This window comes from Balaenoptera ricei, chromosome 4 (genome assembly GCF_028023285.1).
Source record: "Balaenoptera ricei isolate mBalRic1 chromosome 4, mBalRic1.hap2, whole genome shotgun sequence".
Taxonomy (NCBI): Eukaryota; Metazoa; Chordata; class Mammalia; order Artiodactyla; family Balaenopteridae; genus Balaenoptera; species Balaenoptera ricei.
Window position 1 is genome coordinate 126,692,696 of NC_082642.1, and position 22,949 is coordinate 126,715,644.

General features: G+C 34.9%; 1 long non-coding RNA gene across 7 annotated transcripts in view; it reads right to left on the reverse strand.

The window, feature by feature from the left end:
* Positions 1-22,949, reverse strand: part of LOC132365498 (uncharacterized) — a 231,018-nt gene that overhangs the window by 186,464 nt on the left and 21,605 nt on the right. For 5 of the 7 annotated variants that reach the window (XR_009503109.1, XR_009503111.1, XR_009503113.1 and 2 more), the window contains exons 2-4: positions 13,027-13,359; positions 11,777-11,839; positions 628-786 (exon numbers count right to left, since the gene is read on the reverse strand). This is a non-coding gene — a long non-coding RNA (uncharacterized LOC132365498). Of the gene's footprint in view, positions 1-627; positions 787-11,776; positions 11,840-13,026; positions 13,360-16,450; positions 16,677-18,281; positions 18,338-22,949 lie in introns of those variants that run through there. The other 2 variants (XR_009503114.1, XR_009503115.1) reach the window with 2 other exon arrangements.

The window sequence follows — 22,949 nt, forward strand, 5'->3', positions numbered from 1 at the left end:
CCACAACTACTGAGCCCATGTGCCAAAACTACTGAAGCCCTTGCACCTATAGCCCGTGCTCTGCAACTGCAAAAAGACACCACAATGAGAAGCCCACACACCGCAATGAAGAGTAGCCCCCACTCGCTACAACTAGAGAAAGCCCGTGCACAGCAACAAAGACCCAGCGCAGCCAAAAATAAATAAGTAAAATAAATAATTTTTAAAAAAAATTAAAAGAAAAAATTCCCAACTTAGAAAGCATAGCCTAAGCCACCCGTTTTGTCTCAAAAGGGCATTACAGCTCCCACCACAGGGCCCAATGAGAGAAGAGCTGGGTTCCAATACCCACTCAACTCCAGAAAAGTAATCTGACATCAACTGAGTTACAGACAGATTCGATTACCTATGTCTAAAACAAAGGTATGACACTTAAATACACAGAACTAAAAGTCAGTGGTCTTCTAGGAATTTTCCTAAGAATACTACGTGGTCCATAGAAGACAGGATAGTCCTTCCATAACCATATCACTGTTTGGAACTTTGTGACTCGATCTGGGTCTGAGAGAGGATATATCCTCTTCTCTCCCCTAACTTTGAAACATGTATAATGAAAACTGTGTGCCCTTATGACTATCTTTGACTTACCACTCTTCCTGTGGGGCATCAAGGGGAGTGAAGGCTGGGATTGCCATAATTCTTTATTGAATTTCAATAATTCCTTCTCTCAAACTTTAGTCGGAGAGTGAAGATAAAAGGACTGTCAGAAAAGGTAGTCTTCTCACATCATCGGATTTTAGTGTGTGCCTGAAAGTGAAGAAAGCAATTCTTAAAGAGCATATAATGTACCTTTCCTTTTTGCACAAAACCAAAGGAAGAGGAGAAGACAAAGTACACACTTAAATACACACTTAAGTACACACTTAAATGGGCAAGAAATATTTTTTAAACTGCAGTGAAAATTGTCTTAGAAATTTCAGTCAGTAGCAGTTATTGCAATCTTAAAATTAGAAATAAAAAAGGGTGAGGTAGGGCTTCCCTGGTGGCACAGTGGTTGAGAATCTGCCTGCTAATGCAGGGGACACGGGTTCAAGCCCTGGTCTGGGAAGCTCCCACATGCCGCGGAGCAACTAGGCCCGTGAGCCACAACTACTGAGCCTGCCCGTCTGGAGCCTGTGCTCCGCAACAAGAGAGGCCACGATAGTGAGAGGCCCGCGCACCGCAATGAAGAGTGGCCCCCGCTTGCCGCAACTAGAGAAAGCCCTCGCACAGAAACGAAGACCCAACACAGCTATAAATAAATTAATTAATTAAATAATTAATTTAAAAAAAAAAAAGGGTGAGGTAACCAAAAGCTGTACATAACCTCAGTTTGAATCCCTAATGGCTGTGTTGTTTGCAATGAACATTCTAACATTGCAGTGTCCTGTCAAATTTGAATTATAAGCTTAATCAATTTATCAACAATTATTTATTGGGTCTTTAGCACTAGGCTTGGCCCTGTGTTAAGAAATACAGAGGGACTATAAAACACAAAGCCTGTTTCAAGGAGTTTACACCATAGTTGAGGAGATGACTATTAGACTTGAAATAATACAGCACAACACAGGTACTATATAAATTAAATGCTAACTTTACTTGCAATCTAAAAGGTACACATGTTCATACATTTCTAATATTTTATTTCCCTTCTGCTTTCCTCTTTTGTACATACACTTCCTCTCCATTACCTTGGTTATTGATCTTTTTAATGTGGGTGAAGCACTAGGCCTAATGTACCATAGATTTTATCTAAAGCTGGTGTTTGTGACATTCTCTGTCTGTCTTTAAAAATAAAACTAAGCTAGGGACTTCCCTGGTGGCACAGTGGTTAAGAATCCACCTGCCAGTGCAGGGGACAAGGGTTCGAGCCCCGGTCCGGGAACATACCACATGCCACGGAGCAACTAAGCCCATGCACCACAACTACTGACCCTGCGCTCTAGAGCCTGCGAGCCACAACTACTGAGCCCATTTGCCACAACTACTGAAGCCCACACGCCTAGAGCCCATGCTCTGCAACAAGAGAAGCCACCGCAATGAGAAGCCCATGCACCGCAACGAAGAGTAGCCCCCGCTCACTGCAACTAGAGAAAGCCCGCGCGCAGCAATGAAGACCCAACACAGACAAAAAAATTTAATTAATTAATTAAAAATAAATAAAAAATAAAACTAAGCTAAAGTATTCCTAAACTTTTTATAACATGAATAAGTTTCTGCTTGCTTAGGAATTGTTTGGAATTACTTCTCAGGAAAGAACAGATGTTGGTAAAGCTGAAGAACTAATTGGGCTTTGCGCAGTTCTGTCAATACATGGGAAAGCGTCTGTCTATCCAGATACCTGCCAGAAAATAACAAAAGGTTTTCACTGACATGCAAAGCAAGAGATCATTTAATTTTTCAAAATTCTATTCTCAACACTATGTTCATTAGTTGAGTTTATCTTTCTTGTCCCTAATTATGTTGTTTTAGATGCTGAGAGCTTTACTTTTAAAAAATATGTGTAACCAATTCCGAAATTAAGTAAATATCTGTGCTTAATTGGAGGATGGATAGAGGTAACTTATTATGATCCTGAAAAAAAACCCCAACAAAGTAACTATGATATTCAAAATAAAAAAACTCTATATGCTTTAAAAAGTGAAATGTCTAGCTATAATTATTTCTTTTTCCATCCAAGAATTAACCAACTAACTAAATATAGCTTTTATTAAATCAGTTCTACATTATACCAAACTTTAATGTGGAAATCTTATCAAACAAAAATCTTTCATTCCTATGTATCATTTTCAAAAATATTTTCTTCCTAAAACTGAGAAATGTGAATTAGAGATGCATAACAAAACATCTACTTGATAGGTCTATTATGCATTGATAGACAAATATGTAAAAAAAATGGTTTTAGTCTCATTGAAAGGAAATGGTCTTAATGTCCCTATTTTTTCCCATCTTATTGTGAAATAATATTTTAATTGTTCAACAATTGCTGTAAAAGGAAATTGCCTTCCTAAAAAAGTAGACCAAATAAAATAGGCCAACTTGTTTATGAAGCAAAGTATTTTCATCCACTTACTCATAGTTCTTGGCTTTGACAAGATGTCTCTGAAATGGAAATATTCACTCAATAATTACACAACTTTATATATACATATTTTTTCGTATATATGTATTCATGGTAAAAATTTTTAGATGAGCTTATTTGAATGGTGTAGGCCATCCATTAAAATTGAGGAATTTATTCAACTGGGTCTATGATTCATAAGCATATCCTCATATGACATTGGAACTTTTTCCTGTCAAACATTTGTACATAGTTTTAAGGTTACAAAACTTTTGTGTATAATTTACATCTTTTGGCCACTGATTCTAAGCAAGTCTCCATTAGAACAAAGGTAATTCATGCCCTGCATCACAGTCCCTAATAACTAAATTATAAAGAGAAGACAATGTGCAGCTGACAGATGATCTAAAGAGATAAGCAATTTTTTAATGCTGTGCTTTAAGATAAAAAGGGAAACTTTATAAAATGTAGTTTGAGAAGTAGTACTTTCAAATGATTTTCAGCTCTCCTATATGAAAACTGTGTAGCCTGATCCCCTTTTCAGTTTGAACTTTCTTGTGGGCCTCATGAGACTAAAAGTGGTTTCCAGGGAAGACGATATTTTTAGTTACCAAAATTTTATTACCATCACTGAGACCTATTTATATTGAGACATTTATTTAACATTTAATTTATTACAATAAATCTCATGGTCTTAACACTCCATTTATTTCTTACCATTATTTGGGAAACATAACTATCAAAATATTATAAGGAATACATGTACTAGTCAATGACAGCTACAATTATGCTGAATAAGAATAATAAACAACCCCAAAGTCTCAGTGGCTTAAAAAAACAAACAATTTTTTTCTCACTCATCAAACTATGGGTTGGCTGCAGATCTGCATATCTCAGCTGGGCTTACCAGGACTCGGTTAGTCTGGATTGGACTCCAGAAGATCAGGTTCAACTCTGTTCCACCTGTCTTCATCCCTCTAGAACCAGAGACTACTCAGGGCATATTCCTCTCATGGTGGACAGCAGAAGCTCAAGAGCTCATGCTTACCCACACTGCTACATTCAAAACCACTCTTCCTGTAATATGGTTGCTCATATTCCATTGGCTAAAGCAGGTCACATGACCAAGCCCAACATCAACGTGGTGGGAAAATATACTCCACCTACCCTAGTAGAAGATAAGAAAATGTTACCTGGCAAAGGGTTTGAGTGTATAATTCAATGACAGGGAGAATGAAGATATTCCATAATATTTCCATAATATTTTACAATAGATGTTCATTACTTTAAATTTGGAAAATATATGTGCACATCTTGAGGAAACAACTCTTGATCAGTAAGGTGAAATGGTCCACTTATAATAAGAATTTAAAGTTGAAAATTTATCCAGAATTTGTCAGTTTATAGTAAGCGTTGAAGTTAAACACACATTTAACATGTAATTGGATTGTTAACATAGGGATGCATTTAGATTATACCTCCCAGAACCAAATGAATGTAACATCCAGCACCACTTGAAAAATTAAGTTGTTTAATGATGACGTTGTCTGAAAAACATACCTTTCCCTCTGATGATTGGATATAACAAAATAATTTTTTTCTGGCATAATTTTAGGGCAAGAAGTACCCAATAATAGAAATCTAGCATTTTTGTTATGTTAGGGAAATATACTTTTAAAATATGATTTTATGATGTTCTATTATAAAATTATGTTATATAGGCCTGCTTTATTTTATAATGATAGTAAATCTAATGTTAATAAAAGCTCTTATGCACTGGAATGTGAAGTCCATAATCGTCACCACATACGGCTACTTCCCTGACACCCCCTTCAAGGGCTGAATGAGAACTTCAACCAACAATCCGTTTGATTCTTGACACTGCTGCCCAGAGTGGTGAGAAATAAAAAGGCTGATATGTGATTTTTTGTGTTTTTTTTGTATTTTCAGTACATTCATTTCTAAGCATTGAAGGTGCTATTTAAAAATCACTATAGTCATATTAAAGTATAGTGGCTAAAAGAGAAAGCAAAGATCTTATGTAGTACTTCCTTACTTACAAATACTTGATAACTCCCAGGTTGCCCACAGAATGAAGATCTTTTTAGCCATTTACCATTCTAACTTTATTCTCCACTATTCCCTTATAATACAGCCAAATTAGGCCATTCCTTGTTTTCGAATTTTACTCTAGGTTAACCTGACTTTTAAATTTTTTCTGGGCTTTTTCTCTCCTATTATTCAAAACCCTGCTGACCTTCCAACATTTACTCGTATTAAGAACTTAATTCCAAGGCCCAAATACAACTGTCCTGAGAAACTTTTTCTGGTAACCCTAAGATATTGAGTTCCCATTGCTTTTTGTATCTCTCTGGTAGTACATAACATATTTTAACTTCTACCTTATTTGGTTTGTCAACAGTCATTTACTGAATACCTGCCATGTGTCAGCCCTTCAGAAGTTCAATCTATTTCACATGTTTGTTGTATCTTAGCAAAGTATAATCTCCCTGAGATCAAAGGCTGTCTTACTCATCTTTCTCTTCTGTATTGGGCCTACCACATCCTCTTTCACACAGTAGGTGCTCAATAAATATTCAGATGAAAAAATACTTTTTGTAGAAAAAAAGACTCAGTAATTTTTATTCATTTTGTCCAGGAGATTTCACAAAAGGTTGTAAAATTTTACTTTAGGCTTCAGCAAAAGCACCTGGATCACAGACACTCAATAAACTGTAACAGGCTCATTAGAGGTAATTGGATCTATTTGAGCTAGGAAAAGACTGTGCCATTTGCCTTGAGGTATTTAAAATCAAAGATAGAACCTCATTTGTCTGGGATGGTTTGAGTGTGGGCCTGCATGACAGTTGTAACCCCTCCAGACTACTGTGGTTCTATCCTATGGATTTTCAACATTCAAATAGTAAATGATAAACTGACAATATGAGGATATACATACACTAACCTGTAACTCTTTATATAACTACAGATTTCTACAAAAATTATTAACTATTTTTACTTATATAAAATAATAAAGTGGGTAAAATTTTGTATTTATAAAGTTTTTTAATCCTCTTTGATCTTTTTCCTATCGTCAAGTACAGCTTTTATATGCCACTAATTGCTCAAAAACATAGAGTAGCCATTATTTCTTTATAGGCATAGAATTTTAAAGCTAGAAGAGACTAGAAACCATTGAATCTTATCTGTTAATTTCACACAATGGTACCCGAGGTCTATAAAATTCTCATAACTATCAGAAGTAAAACTGTGGCTAGTCTCCTGCCTCCTGATGTAATGTTCTTTCTACTTTCCCATCCTATACCTTTTAAAACTCTTCTGTCTTGTTTTGAGATCTCTACAATGAGACATCTTTATAATTACTTGGAAGTACTTCCAACTCTACCCTCAACACAGATCTTTACTTGGTGATTGTCTTCTATTATACAAACTTCTGTCATGAAAAGTCTTTTCGTAAATTCTCTTCTGCCCAAATTCAAAGACTGTCCTCCTTTATGAAACAAACTCTGCCGTTCCAACTCACAGTGAACTATTGAGTCTTCAAAAGAAATATTCTGTATCTACAAGTTAAAAACTTTGCTAGCTAAGGAGCTGGATGTAAAGACAGCTTTCAGGCAGTTTATAATATAGATGAGGAGATTAAACAAGTTCATGTTAACAGGGCAAAATATTACGAGTGTTTTAAAATGGCCACAATGAACTGTTGGAGCACGAATAAGAGAGAGATATAGGTAGTATCTGGTGTAAGCAACTAAAGATGGTAAACATTCTAGAAAGAGGGAAGGACAATTTGAGACTAAAGTTAAGCACTATTCAAAGACAAGAGTTGGAAAGTGCAAAAGGAAAACAGCAAGTATCAAATTTGGCAAGGCTTTAGGGTTTGTTAAGCAAGGTAGTGAGGAGTAAGACAGGAGTAAGTCAAGGTGAAGCTTGGTCACATACAGTCTTAATTTCCAGAAAAAGGTGCTTGAACTTCATTTTCCAAGAAGTATGAAAATGAGAATATTTGAACAAGGAAATTTCTTGATCAGAGCTCTGCTCGGGAAGATTAAACCAGCTGGAATCTATTGAATGAATTGAAGAAGGAAATAACTGGACCAAATAGACCAGTTGGGAATGAAATATGATAGTACAGCCAAGAGTTAAGGAGGGCCAGGACTAGAGCAGGAAGTGGGAAAAAAATATATGGGGTCAAATGTGCAACAACACAAGAATAGAATCAATAGGATTTGGTAACTGATTGGATATGGGCACGAGAAAGTGGGAGAAGCAGTTAACAGAGATGGCCATAAACAGAGAAAGAGAAAACAGAAGGACATGAAAGTATTGCAGGGGAAAATTATTATAATCGTTTTGAAAAATATTGAGTTCTAATTTAAATTCACATTATGCATATTATAATGTGTACCACAAATCACATGTATATTTAGACACAGTAGTGATTTAATGCTTAATTACATACTGACATATTGTTCATTAATTGTTTCAACCATTTCCATCTTGTCTCTTCAGTGATACCAGATCCTTCTTGAGGAAGGGGGAGAAAGGAGTAGGCAGGATAAATTCATAAGTAGAAAGCTCTTATTATATTCCACACTCAGGCACTATATGTATGCTGCTACTCCCATTTTACAGATAAGGAAACTAAGGTTCAAAACTATCAGTAGGTCTCATATATTGCCAGAGATGATGTAATGTGACCCCAGTCTTACTGACTCCCAGAACCCAGGGACTTTCAGGAGTACTAATCGGTAGAGATTCAGGAAGCAGATTTTGGCTGAATATAAGAAAAAATAAAAAACCCTTTTCAACAATTAATTACAGCTCTGAAGTTCAAGAAGCAAACTGAGACCTACAGGGAAATGTTAATGAGATTATGTAGGTATGCAATCTGCAAGCAAAGGAAATCACACAGATTTTTGTCCCAAATTGTCTCAAGATAATAACTGATATGACAGCAAGGTACACGGAAGCAAAAATTAAATATTATAGCTTTTCCTCTTCTTTGTGCTAAAGTACACACTTTTTAAAAATTAATTTAATTTTTTAATTTATTTACTTTTGGCTGCGCTGGGTCTTCATTGCTGCGTGCGGACTTTCTCTAGTTGCGGCGAGCGGGGGCTACTCTTTGTTGCGGTGCACGGGCTTCTCATTGTGGTGGCTTCTCTTGTTGCAGAGCACGGGCTCTAGGCACGTGGGCTTCAGCAATGTGGCATGCGGGCTCAGTAGTTGTGGCTTGCAGGCTCTAGGGCGCAGGCTCAGTAGTTGTGGCACATGGGCTTAGTTGCTCCACAGCATGTGGGATCCTCCCAAACCAGGGCTCAAACCCGTGTCCCCTGCACTGGCAGGCGGATTCTTAACAACTGCGCCACCAGGGAAGTCCTAAAGTACAGATTTTTAAAATAGTTTCCTTTTGTTTTTTTTTTTAACTCAAATGGTAGATGTTTTCACAATTTTCCTTGGATTTAATGTATACGTGTTTGAGTGTTGTGGTAGGACTGTATAGATGTAAAGACAGTGATCAAATTCAAGTATTAGCTTCTAATTAAGATTTCAGAAAGTAATTTATTTCTTTGCTAAAGTATGTAACTTTACATCACAGACTACTAGTGGAATGAATAAATGGAAATAGGTTCCATGTGTACATTTCACAAGAAAGTAAAACTGAACGTTTTTTGACGTTAGGGAGCCAAGCTCCATTGCACTTGCACACATAAATTTGCCCAGAGCAGGTTAGAAAATATAATGTAAACTAATATTTAGACTTTGAAGTCGAAGTATAAATTCAAGTCTCATCTTTTTATGCAACCACACCCACTTGTGAAGAATACCCTCTCACAAACAGACAAACCTACCTGAGTACAAATGGTCAACTGCTCCTGCTAAAATCTGAATAAAGTTTTAAAAGAAACACAGCAAAATCCAAAACCAAATTCTCCTATCTCCTTCTTATTAAAGTTGTTTGCTTGATTTTTCCCAGACCATATACATTAAGAAAAGGGAGGGTGTTTTAAAATTTTTATGTTTATTTTACAATTTTTTATGTTTAACTTTATTATAATCTATGGAAAAATATGTCTGTGATCTCCACGTGGGGTCCCTTTACTTTAGATTAGGTTGCAGTGTGGTAGTTTGACATGAAGAAACAGCTTAGTCCAAATTAGAAATGGTATACCCAGTGCAAAATGAAGGAAAACTTCTTTTTCAATAGCCAGTTGAATTTCAACAGCTAACTCCCTTCCAAAAACCCCACAGCAAAGTGGGGATGAGGTAGCAGGTGCTGAAGGATAAAATAACCTAGAGATCCACAGAGAAATAGGCAGAAGTTTTTGGACAACATTTAGTCCAAGATTAGATCTAAAATCCCTAAGATTCTCCCAGATTCCTTTCTGGAGAACACTATGTCTAAAATAAGAGTTAGTAACCTGGCTCTTGGAGTTTATCACAACTCAAGCTAGACAGATTGGTGAAAGGGAACTCTGGATACCATATCTTTATAAAATCTCTGGAACCTTGCACCAGAGTTCATGGCAAATTGGATCAAAGCCAAAGACCTTAAAGGATTGGCCTGAGTGTTGATAGCTGGCTCTAGGAGGAGGAATGGAGACAAGGACAGATATTTACATTTCAGCTATTTAGAATCCTCATCAGGGAGGATGAATATGTCTACTTGTGTGATTTAATCCTATCCAAAAGCATATTCTTATTTTTCAAAGAGAGAAACTGGGACTGATAGGAGGCTAAGAAAATTTCCCAACATTATGTAGAGAGAGTCAAGCTAACATTTGCATTCAGACTCCAAAATTCATTATCTTTCCACTATATCAAGAGGTTGTAATATTCCCTATTCACAAGGTTTTGTTTTTTTAAAAAAACATATTGTTCCCAAATTAGGATTCATCTTTCCATTTTCTAATTTAGCTTATTATTTCAGTGACTATATAGGTCATAAAATAAGCCTCTGGATCTTATACTATCACTTGAACTTAGCCTTTGCTTTAGTTCCTCTTACTCTCTCTGCCTAAAGTAGACAAAATATTCTCTAAGAATAATACAACTTTTCCCTTAATTGATGCTTTCTCATAAAATCTCAACAATAGTATACTTTTTATAAATTCTAATTTTTCTTGACCAAACCTTCAAATAAAAAGAAAAAACAAACCAATTTAGCAAAACTATTTACATTTTTAAATTAACGACAATACAAAAACACAGACCAACGTAAAAAAAATGACAAATATAGAAGAGTTCACAGATACTAGACTGGAAAATTGAAGAATAAAGAGATTAAAATAGCAAGTGACTGTTTAAAATATATTTTTAAAAAATTTTTTAAACATTGCTAAACAAAGGAAAAAAAGATCTGAGGAGATATTTTAAATTTGGTCAGCTTCCTTCTGGCCATTTCCAAATAAACATACCAAAACTAGGAAGGGTACATTTTAGTCTGAGACAATCTGGGCTATTTAGAAAAAGGTCTTTCTGTTCATTTAGACTATTAACCTCTACACACACACTCTTAGAAATACATACACAAAAGTCAAATATAAATTACCTTTTTAATATAAAGACAGCCAAAATCTTCTGTGCATGTAATTTTATATATTTGTATGTCTCAGAGAATACTGTACCAGGTATAAACAAACTTAGATTCTAAGCTGAACTTTACCCCTTTCTAACAGGGTGACTGGATAAGTTAGTAATAACTCTGTGCCTCAGTTTTCTTATCTGTAAAGTAAAGGAGTTGGGATTGATAATTTCTGAAGTCATTTCCAGCTATATGATTATATATGATTCTCAGACAAGTGGGATGAGAAAATCTATGAAGCTGTATTGAATTTCATTTGTCCTTGGTCCTGAACAACTTCAGAATTTTAAGCTGATTCATTACAGCCAGGAAGGAACATTTCCATTTCAGTTTCTAAGATAATCATAGCCAGGTTTAACCCTTTCAGATTAAATGTTGATTTTCTTATTTTTCTTAGCCCTCTATATTTGTTAACCCAGGACTTTCCTGTAATTAGATGTCAATCTTTTGATTAATTCTGTATTTGCTTCAGGAAAGTGCCTACTTTTAGCCCCTAGATTATTTCTAATGTGTGTGCTACCTGCCCTATGTATACTTGCTCTTGTGTTTTTGTGCCCTTTTCCTTGTACCTAAGTAGCACTTTACTTTAGCTGATAATTCTCTTTAAGAGCCCAATCCTGCCCTGTAAGATTTTTAACAATTCTGTCCCAAATAATGGACAGGATGATACACTTCTACTTCTGTCTCTGTTTTAAACTGGAAATATTTTATATCAAATATCACAAATCCTCTTGTTATTGCAATATTCTTGTATCTAAACATCTGTAATATTTCTTAAAATAAAGGGGATTAGAACTTTCATCTTAAAATATGTTCCAAAGTTTTAATTATTAGTTAGGCAAGAATAGGTACCTTCTACTTACATAACTTAAAGATCATATCATACTCCATAACTCAAAATTATAAAATTATAGTAAATTAACTGATGTACACATAGGAGTCATTTTAGCAAACTGTAAATTCAGTAATGACGTAACTAAATCCAAAGGTTCAAATGGCTGGCTCAGGTAGTAATTTATTAACGTGTTTTTACCACTCAGACACACATATTGATATATTAATTGTTTTAATCAGTAAAAGGGACATACCAGTGAGAAATACGCCTTTTCTTTTTCTCTTTCTTGGTGTATCATCGAGAGATTATCTCCAACCTGAAGGGAAGAAAGGGTAGATGGAAAAGTATATTTTTATTGTATAAAAACTTAAATAGGAAATAATCTTCTTAACTAAAAGTCTCTGGGTTTCTGCATTTTTCATTCAAAACAATCTAAATAACCCTATCTTTAATTTATTTCATAATGTGTATGGCAGAGTCCCAAGCTGCTGGCGCTAGACAAAGACTCAAGTAGAGAATAGATGATAAGACACTGACTCTGTCGGGGAGTAGTTAAATAAACAATACCATATAATACACATATAAACACTAAGTATTGCTAGGACTGAAGAGTATGACTGTGCCATTATATTTCTTCTTCCTAAACACCCTTCTGAGGAAGTACTTTTAGTTCTTATTTAGAGTTCTTTTAGCCTTCAAGGCTATTCTTTGGGAGTACAAAGGTACAAAGAAAAATAAAGTTAAAATCATTAAGAAAGATTTCTTCAGAGTCTCCCAACTAAAGCCTTTGATGAAGCTCTTAAATATTATCAATAGATTACTCAATTGTTAATTCTATAAAAATTATCCAAAATTTTAATGCTTTTCTAGAGTCTAGTGAATAATTCTAAGTATTTCTATTTGCTACATGAGAAAATGAAGGCAGATGATAAATTTCCCTAGATAGTTTTTTAAAGTGATATAAATAATCGAAATCACCTTTCACTCCCAGCATTCCCTAAGCAAGTTATTGGTTGCAGAGTGTAATTTATGTTTACAATGATTAGCTAATAGTTTGCAATATATTAAGTTCATAATGTAAAGTTGTGAATTTTAGAATGTGTATATAGTTTATTGTACAATGAGTCCTTTTTCATAATTACTGTGTACAGTAAGTATATTAATACCTATATTATATCTTTCTTAAAATAATACTTTAAAATTCTAGAGTTTCATAAGTGTTTCGTGTGAATTTTTAACTTACTAAAAAATATTTACTGAGAATCTGGTATATGTCAGGCACCCTCAATATGCCAGTAATATAGCAATGAACAAGCCCTAATTTGAATGCTTATTGTTGGGAAATAATATACATACTGTGTTTGAAATAGTTATTGTTTTCTTTAATATGGTATATTGGAATGCACTGCAATGAAACAGTGACTTTTGTAATTTAATTATGGCAAAGCAATTTTTAAAATAGATAATCCATTACTAATGCTAAACATTCTCATGACCAATTACCTTTATATCATCTTGTCAGTAAGTGGCATTGAAAATCCAGTTTCTTCATTACTAATAATGCTTTGATTTTATTGCTTTCATTTTATGCATGGTGGCAATGGAAAGTTCTACACAAGTCGCTGAATTTTGCGGTTCCACAAGACGGTTCATCGTTCTACTCTACTGTAGCTGGATAATATCCTTTCTGTACATGATGTGCTTGTTCTTTTAGTTCATCTTCTTTCTATTCTATTCTCTCTCTCCTCCCCTTGAGGCTGCTATTATTCTTCTCCACCCTCCATCCCATAACAAACTTTCCCAGCAAACTTGACTCCAGGGCCCCTTTGTGCCATCCTGGAAAAAGAAAACAGTGTGTGAAATATGCTTTAATAGCATGTCTTTGCTGCTTATATAAAGGAACACTGTAGGTAGAATAACACTTCATTTTTCTGTGATATATTGCCATATTGTAACATCATTGCCAAGGGACTTATTTTGTCAATACATTTAACAGTAAATTTCTCTATGAGCATATCAACTGGAAAAAAAATGTCTATTATTCCTGATGAACTGGCAAATTTCCTATTATTAAACACTGAGCATTGTATGATCAACTACATTTTTCCTTAACTGACAAGAAACTTGGAGCCAGGAACCAAGCTTTATGGGACCACAGGTCTATATAATTTTGGTAGCCCTAAGAAAAGAGAATTCAAAATCATGAACACAAAATTAAGTGCAGGGCTATGGAAGGGGCTCATGTAAGTTCAGAGACTTGAAGCTTAACCTTTATTAGCTACATGGCAAATCCACTTCTGCTTGGAACTAAGATTTATGCCCGGCTGCTACTATTTTCCTCTATCATTGTTTCTTAATGCACTAGCTATCTTGTTATCCTTACACAGTTGGGATCTAATTGGTTGTTTATCTAAAATTTCTGAAAAATATGGAAATTATTAAAAATTACATACACATAAACATATTCTTTAAACAAAAACACATAAATATTAATTTGTTTGTTAATCTTTTCATTGATATCCAAGGCTTTTTATTTGGGTAAGGAATTAAATGGAGGTTAGTTAACAGAGGTTTTCTTCTGTTTAATTACCCCATCCTCATCTTTATAATTTGAATTTTATATTTTAATTTTGGACTAATGGTTTTATACTTCATGTACCTGTGCTTTTATTATAAGATGCCTCCAAATTATTTCAAAATAGGTGGATTAAGGTTATACTTACGACTACTTGTACATAAATTTTCTAATTTGTAGATTATCCATGATAATGTTGTCGTATATGGCTGATTACCTTGGACTTTCCTGAGTTGCTTCTTTTTGTTATTTTTGGCATATACTATATAAACAAAAGATAATTCATCCCACTCAAAACATATGACAAAGTTTTTGTTGTATGTAATTTAGGACTATGTTGCTTCAACTTTCCAAAATCCTAACTGAGTATACATTAGGTACCATTTCTTATACACACCGATTATTTAAGTATACTCAAAAATAATAAAGGTGGGTAGATGTGTGTGTGTGTGTGTGTGTGTGTGTGTGTGTGTGTGTTTCAATGAACAGGCAAAAGTAGAAATGAGTCAATGTTTCAACATAGATTTTGTATTGAAGTTAACATATGCTTTTAAATTTGCCTAGGGACAAACTGTAGAAATATTAGCTATTGCCAATCTGTTTTGTCACACAAGAATGAACAGCAAATGGTCATTGGTATTTTCATCTGACCTTGTGGTGTGGAGTTTTAAGAACCTGCAATAGTGCACAGATGTGTACTATCCTTTAAAATCTGCATCGAATCTTCCGGGCTCAGTTTCAGAATCCAGTGCTATCATTTAAAACAAATATAGTTTGTTCTTTCATCTGTGCAGCATAATAGAAGAATTTTAATCAAAGTCAGACACATATTCTGAAAGAAATCACTGTCTACCCTTCCATGAAAGAACTAAATTTCAGTACCTTACTTCACATTTTACTTGTTCAATAAATTAATTTCACACGTCTTATTTTGAGTCATCCAAGATGGAGTGATTTCATTTCTTAACAAAAGATGGTTTGTTTCATAGTGTGTACCTTGCTATGAGCTTTAGTAAATTCTGAAATCCATTAATACAGGAAATTTGATTTTACACCATTTTGCAGACTAAAATAGCATGTTATTGTATGGATGAAAAAGAACAATTAAAAACTTTTAAAATATTTTCTGAGGGAAAGTTAAGTTTAGGTTATTATGAAAATACTGCGTAAATCAATAGGCCTTATAAAACTGTAAGATTAACAAATATGAGTTCTTTTAGAATTAACAATCTAGGTCTTTATTCTCAGTGTAACATAATCATGCATCATTGTAAGTTGCAGCTTCTGGAACGTGGTCATTGTTTACGTTTTGAATGTGTGACAGCACAATGTTGGAGAAGTACCTAAGATGGATACTGAAAATAATGGGGGATTAAAAGTGATACCATAATAGAATGGACTAAAATTACTGGTGCGGTTACACCTGGGAAAACTGAAAAAAAGAGAAAATAAGATTGAAACGCATTAAAACAGGGGAATTTTAATAGGCTGAACTGTGATGTTTCCACTAACTTTAATGTTGTAAGACATTTAGAAAAGGAAATTTAAGAAACTTTTTTAAGCACTGATTTTCATAGTGAGCTCTAAACATAGGCAATTTGTCACCCTTAGGAGGTAGTGTACAGTAAAAATACAAAATAATTCATGCAAGATTTAGATATGTGATGAATGATGATATACAATTGGCTTATTATAGGAAATAAAGAAGCTTGAGAAAAGTACTTCTGATCAAAGCAAGGAGAGCAACCAAAGTTTGGTGCCCCTGTGCAATAGAATACTGCAGAGATGAGAAATTTGTCTCTAATTATTATGTTTCATTTTTCCACTTTGAGAATATAATACATTTTTACAATGTAGCCTATCATGAAAAATGATCTAAAGTAATAATATTTTAAATGAACATAAGTAATAACTGATTTATGAGACAATTACTCTAGTTCTTCACTTTAAGCAGATATATATATATATACATATACATGTTATAATCACATGTATATTTAAAATAAAATTTAAGATATTGCAAAAATTCATAGTGAGTATTTGCTTCATGATGACTACTTAGGTATTCGGTATTGACTTCAGAAATCACAGCTCCAGTTTTAGGATCTAACTTCCCATGAAACAAATTTGCCTGCCTGTTGCAACAAGTATAAGTATGTCATTAAAATCTGTAAAAGTAACTTGCTAAAAATGCCAGCTTGCCTCTTCCAGTTTGCTCTTTGAATGGCCACAAATTTTTGTTTGTAATTCTTATTGCATGAATCCCTCAGGATAGGCTTGGTTATGCTGTGGTAACAAACAACCCTAAATGTCTCAGTGGCTAACACAACAAATGTTTATTGTTTTGCTCACTCTGTACATCTGGTGCAGATCATTTGAGGGTTTCGCTCTTCATTGTCTTTCAGAGACCAGACTGATGGATGTTGCAACCACTATCTGGAATGCTTCCAATCACTGTGACAGCAGGAAAGACAGTTCATAAAGGTCTCACTCTGTCAGTTAAACGTTTTGGCCCAGAAGTGACCCATGTTGCTTCTGTTCATGACTCCTTTGGCCAGAACTAGTCACATGGACTCACCTGAGGAAGCCAAGTAAAGAGGAAATCAGAAAAGAAAATCCTACCAGGTAGCCAAAGATCAGAAACAGTTGGTGAACTGCACTAATGATTTCCACACTGTACATACAGCACCAACCTGTTTTAAAGGCAACTATTATTGATTGAATAACTCATTTGAAACACAACCATGACTAAAAAGTAATATTAAAAGGCCATTTTTGTTGGCCTAGAAGAGTGAAAGAAGCCTCCTTAAGAGCCAGCTTCTGCTGGGATTCCTTGCTATCGTTTCAGTGTACTTCAAAAGCCTTCTACTAATTGTAAGCTTGGGTAAAACTGCTATTTTGTTGAGTGATGTCAGTTACAAAAAACACTTCAGCAAGAGTGGAGAGCTCTTGGCAAGCTATCTGTCTCACTGGGAAACAAATTTCTGGAGAAGGGAATAACTGTACACGCTGTTATCACTGTCTTAAACTGAGAATGATCTCAGCCTTAAAAGTTGTTTCATCAAGGCCCTGCTGAAAACTTAGCCATTTTAAGGACAGATGTCCTGCCAGAATGCTTATTGACTGGCTGTCACTAGATAATGTATTACTAAATAAACTGAGAAACAAACTGAAGTCTCAAATGCAGGAAAAATTTTCCCAGTCCATTAAGGATAAGAAAGAAAAGGATTTTAGGGCTGTTTCAAAAATACAGCAGTGTCTGAACCTTGGAACATTATCTGTGTGGTAGGAACGACCAAAAACAAAGTTAGTTTCACACAATGCTTTATATTCAATTTCCCATTTTCTCTAGGATGAACATTTTGAAAATGAAACAGTGGTTGAGGATCAAATATTAAAGCTTTTAGTAAATGTTGGCTTTGAAATATCCTTATCTTTGACATGCTGATTTTACAAAATAGGTCATAGATCCCAGAAATATTTAATTAAATAATACTTTGCATAAATATTTCAAACTTTGCCATTTTAATGTATTGGGAAGATAGAATTAAAGGAGAATGTTTATAGATAGATTTTTTTTAGTGTTTTGTATTGTATTGCAATAATAAAATAAGATATATGAAGAAAAGATTGCTGTCTTTTGGAATATAACAACCTAATAATTATTTTTATTATTAAACAGAAGTATTAACAGCTAATGTTTCTTAAATATTTACCATGTGCCATGCACAATTATTATGAAAACTTTATATGTATTCACTAATTGTATTCTCACAACAATCCTCTGGTGTAGGTATTATTATTATTATCAGCAATTCATGAATAAAAAACATTAAGACATTCTGAATCCCAAACTTTTGCATTCACATTTTTTTTAGAATATGGGCTTTGAAGACAAAGAAACTTGAGTTCCAAATCTTACTTTACATTTAGTAAAAGTGGCAGCCACTTTCAACAAATTATGGAACCTCTCTAAACACCAATTTCTTCATTTGCAAAATTCACAATCTTTTGATGGGAAAAAGTATGAGTAAGAATGGAAGTTATCAATATTTAGCACACTTAGGTCCAAAAAACATCAGGTAATATCATCATCATCACCATCATCATTATTATCAGATATAAAGGAAAGCATTGTGCATAATCTCAGTAATATAGTGGATACTTAACATATATTAGTTACCTTTCTTGTATTTCTTCAAAAGTCATAATAGGCTGAAAAGACAAAAGACTACTCCACATGTGAAATGGAATCTAACCTGTATGGAATTCCACAGGACTATGAGAACTGTGTCTGTGAATGACCTTGAAATGAAAACCCAGGGACTATTTTTAATCCTATTTCTAAATTTAACTGTGTCGTAGTCTTATATTAGTCCTCTCATTGTCAGGGAGTTTGGTGTTCATTTAACATACACTGAGTACATTTTTCAGTGTATCAGCTTTCAAATCCTGGCTTAGAACGAGTTTCAATGACTATTCACATTTCCTGCAGAGGCATGGTGGAATTTAATAAAAGATCTGTGGATTGAAGGGGGAGTAGGATATCAGGGTATGAAAGATTTGTGACAGCTCTGATATATTTCTTTCCTCTGCTCAAAAGCAAAAACCACAAAGCACTTTAAAATTACTGAGAAAATTACAACTGCATGTTAGTACTCTTTAAATCCATGCATCACCTCTGACTATTAAAAAGAATGTAAAGTTAAAGTGTATTTGAGGTTCAGTGATTTAAGTAAAAGTTCTCTGGGACCGAAGGTATCTCCTATACTGTCTGATTAAGGATACCCATCTGCAAAACTAAATGATGCACCAACATTGCAGGCTCAGATCAGTTTAATTGATTTGTGTGTATCATTATCCTCTCTGTTATGCTTATGTTTTCAATTGTCAAAAGCAGACTTTGCCGATTAAGAGCTATGTTACATATACAGCAGTCAGAGGATGGAGAGTCCTATCATTCGTCTGTATCATACAGTGCTGGCCAAGAACATTACTTTTCAAAAATGGAAAACATACAGCTTGAGAAATAGGTGCAATGACACATTAATTCATGCAAATCCAGGAGACTAATGTGGAGGTGGTGCTATACTTAAAAACTAGTTTGGGTTCCAGGATGGCCAAGTAAAAGATCCAAAAGCTGACTGAAGGTAAACTTAGCCCTATTATGTTAGCCTAGCAAATTGAAAGAGATGTCACAAGAAATTTTTCTGAAGTAGGTAAGAATCTTGACTAATAATTGCCATTAAAATGAATTTTTCAGGGATTTCACTGGTGGCGCAGTGGTTAAGAATCCTCCTGCCAATGCAGGGGACATGGGTTCTATCCCTGGTCCGGGAAGATCCCACATGCGGCAGAGCAACTAAGCCTGTGTGCCACAACTACTGAGCCTGCGCTCTGGAGCCTGTGAGCCACAACTACTGAGCCCGCATGCTGCAACTACTGAAGCCCGTGCGCCTAGAGCCCGTGCTCTGCAACAAGAGAAGCCACCACAATGAGAAGCCTGCGCACCGCAACAAAGAGTAGCCCCTGCTCACTGCAACTAGAGAAAGTCCGCACGCAGAAACAAAGACCCAACACAGCCAAAAATAAATAAATAAATTTATTTATTTTTTTTTTTTTTAAATTTTTATTTATTTATTTATTTATTTATTTATTTATTTATTTATTTATGGCTGTGTTGGGTCTTCGTTTCTGTGCGAGGGCTTTCTCTAGTTGTGGCAAGCGGGGGCCACTCTTCATCGCGGTGCGCGGGCCTCTCACTATCGCGGCCTCTCTTGTTGTGGAGCACAGGCTCCAGACGCGCAGGCTCGGTAATTGTGGCTCACGGGCCTAGTTGCTCCGCGGCATGTGGGATCTTCCCAGACCAGGGCTCGAACCCGTGTCCCCTGCATTGGCAGGCAGATTCTCAACCACTGCGCCACCAGGGAAGCCCCTAAATTTATTTTTTTAAAAACTTATTTTTTAAAAAAAGCTGAATGTATCACCTTGCTTATTTCTAATAAAAATTAGCCACACATTAAATCATTTTTTGTTTAACATTCCTACTAAGTTTTTGCTAGAATAAAAATATCAAGCTACAAAATTTAATGACAATATTTAACATCTTTGTTGATGCTAACAGATTTGAAATTTAAAATTTCCATTTGTCCAAGGGATTTAAAAACTTCTTTTTTGTTATTATTTCATTGATGGAGATGAGAAAAAGAGAATATATATGTACACCAAGTTGTTATGGATGAAGAGCACTTTGATTTAAAAAAACAAAAAGATAAGCTAACACCCTTGTATGGGTTGGCTAGTACTAATTACAAAGAAAATTGCTAAACTTTGCTTCACTGGCTAAAATACATCAGTTGAGGCAACAAATAAAATTTAAGGCTCCATGTTCAGGAAAGGCTACTTAGGAGTAAAAAAGTCAATGAGAATAAATTCTCTCTCCTCTCATTTCTCATTAAAACATTCTGGGAGTTGCATCTGTGAGGAGCAACTCACTCTGCCAACCAGAAAAGTTAGGGTTAAAACTATATACAAAAATTGAATACTGCTATCCCAGTCATGAAGTGGTATCCCTGCAGGGTGATCCTACTCTTCTGGAAAAGAGTTAGAAAAAGGCAAATAAACTGCAGGCAAGCAGCAGATCCAAGGTCCAAGAATCATGATCAGCAAAGCAATCAATCACCAGACAAATCCACCATGAGGCAGAGGAAAACACCTTGAGAGTATCATGCTTTGGAACCAATTATGGAACATTACAGATAATGGACAGTGTACACCATCACTTTCTTCTTGATGTCCTGCAGCCCTAACATAGAGTCTCTTTTGAAAGCTTATGCTCAATGCTTAATCTGATGTGGTTGGGAAGAAGAACAAGCTGTTTTCTACCTCTCTCAATTCTTCTGACTTACTCTGGAGCTTTCTGAAACATGCAAGAACAAATATTTTAAAAATCTTGCTATTTTTTCAGGAAAAAAATATACAAATAAGCCTTTGTCAGTCACAGCCATACCTTACTGAAAGTGACTTTTGATTGATGGTGACTTGTAAAATAATGTATTACCTTGTAAGGAACATTTGTGGGAAGGCAATATACAGGTGTCTTTGTGATTAGTTCTTGTTTGTGTGTGTGTGTGCTCTAAGGGATTAGTTTTTTCTTTTTTAAAATTTTTAACATAAAACTCTTCTTTCTTCCTCTGCAATTCTTGAGTACCACTGAGCATATTTTGATTATTTTTGGTGCCACTGTTTGATAGTCTTCTTTCTTTAGGTACAATTCTCTGACATACACTGCCTGACAGAAAAAAGTATCTACAAGAATTTCCTGAGAAGACATTCATATGCAGCATGTGTTAGATTTTTCATTTTCATTTGGCATTTTCCAACTCAACTAATTATGTTATCACTCAATGTACACATTAAAAAAGAAAGTTCTAAGTAAGAAAAAAACACAAAAAACCTTGAAGTCCTGCTGCCTAACTTTAGAGATATTCCTGACATCTTTAAATAGAAGAAAATTATATTGGTGCTTTTACATATCTGCATATTGTGTGCTTCTCTGTCTCTCTCCACCTCCACCCTCTTTCTTTCTATATCTATGTCTCTAAAGATTTCTTTCTCGAGAATACAGGGTCTTTACTGATCCATTCAACGGTAATGGTTGCTACAGAGTTTATTGGCCTTTTCTGGGTTGTTGCTAGCTGTGGAGGTTTTGACACATTATATCTCTCCATCAAATATATCTATTACTTACATTTCTCATTCTCTTTCTTAGGCTATAAAGTATGCAGAAATTCTGCCAAACGTAAAAATGAATGGTCAATTGTGACATGAATTGAAAATGTGGCAATGAACATATACTACCAGTACATATTTACAAGCAAATACAGTGCTCCCCTTCCCATATCCACGAGGGGGTTGGTTCCAGTACAACTACCTCCTCACCCTTGATAGCAAAGTCCACGGATTCTCAAGTCCCTTATATAAAATGGTGTACTACAGTTGGCCCCCTATATTGTGGGTTCTGCATCTGCAGATCAAAAATTGATAATCGAAAATCAATGGGAGGTTGGTTGAGTCTGTGGATGTGGAGCAAGCGAATAGGGAAGGCCGATTGTAACTGTATTTCATTATCTATTCCAATCGACTGTATTTTAATCAGTCAATCAGCCATTGATTATAAGGCACATCATTATATGCATTACATGCATCACTAGGAAAGAGAACATATTTCCATTTAAATTTGACACATCATCACTTGTAAGATGAACCTCCATTTCACAGATGAAAGACATGGAGAAGGAGGGCACCACAGATTGATGAAATGTAGTAAACGTATGTATGTTGATGTGCCTTTTCCTCTTGTACTTCTAGTGTCAACTACCAAGCATATTACATTGATATTTTACTTATCTGCCTTCTTTCACTCTTCTTTTTTCAAATCAAATTTATGTGCAAGTAATTTTGCTGATTTGGCCTTGATTTTAGGATGCAATTTAAAGCCTGTGCTTGGGTTCTCTCCAATGTATGTCATGGATCTTGGCACCATTTACTCCTGCAGAGTTAATTTCATTTATTCTGCCTTCAGTTGGCCAGTGACACAGATATCAGAGAGAGCTGGCACATGAGTCCACTACTTGGGAACCACTTTGTTATCCCAGATTAAAAGAATTATTCAAAAATACATATCAATTTTATGGAGTAGTATGCCATTCGTTATGTTAGTTTCTGTAATTCTTGATGATTTAGAAATATTTTAAAATTAAATATTTAAAGGTTTAAATAAGAAAAATAATACATATCAATTTTAAAAGCATTTGGGCTAAGATCTACAAAATTGTGAGGGAGGAAAAGT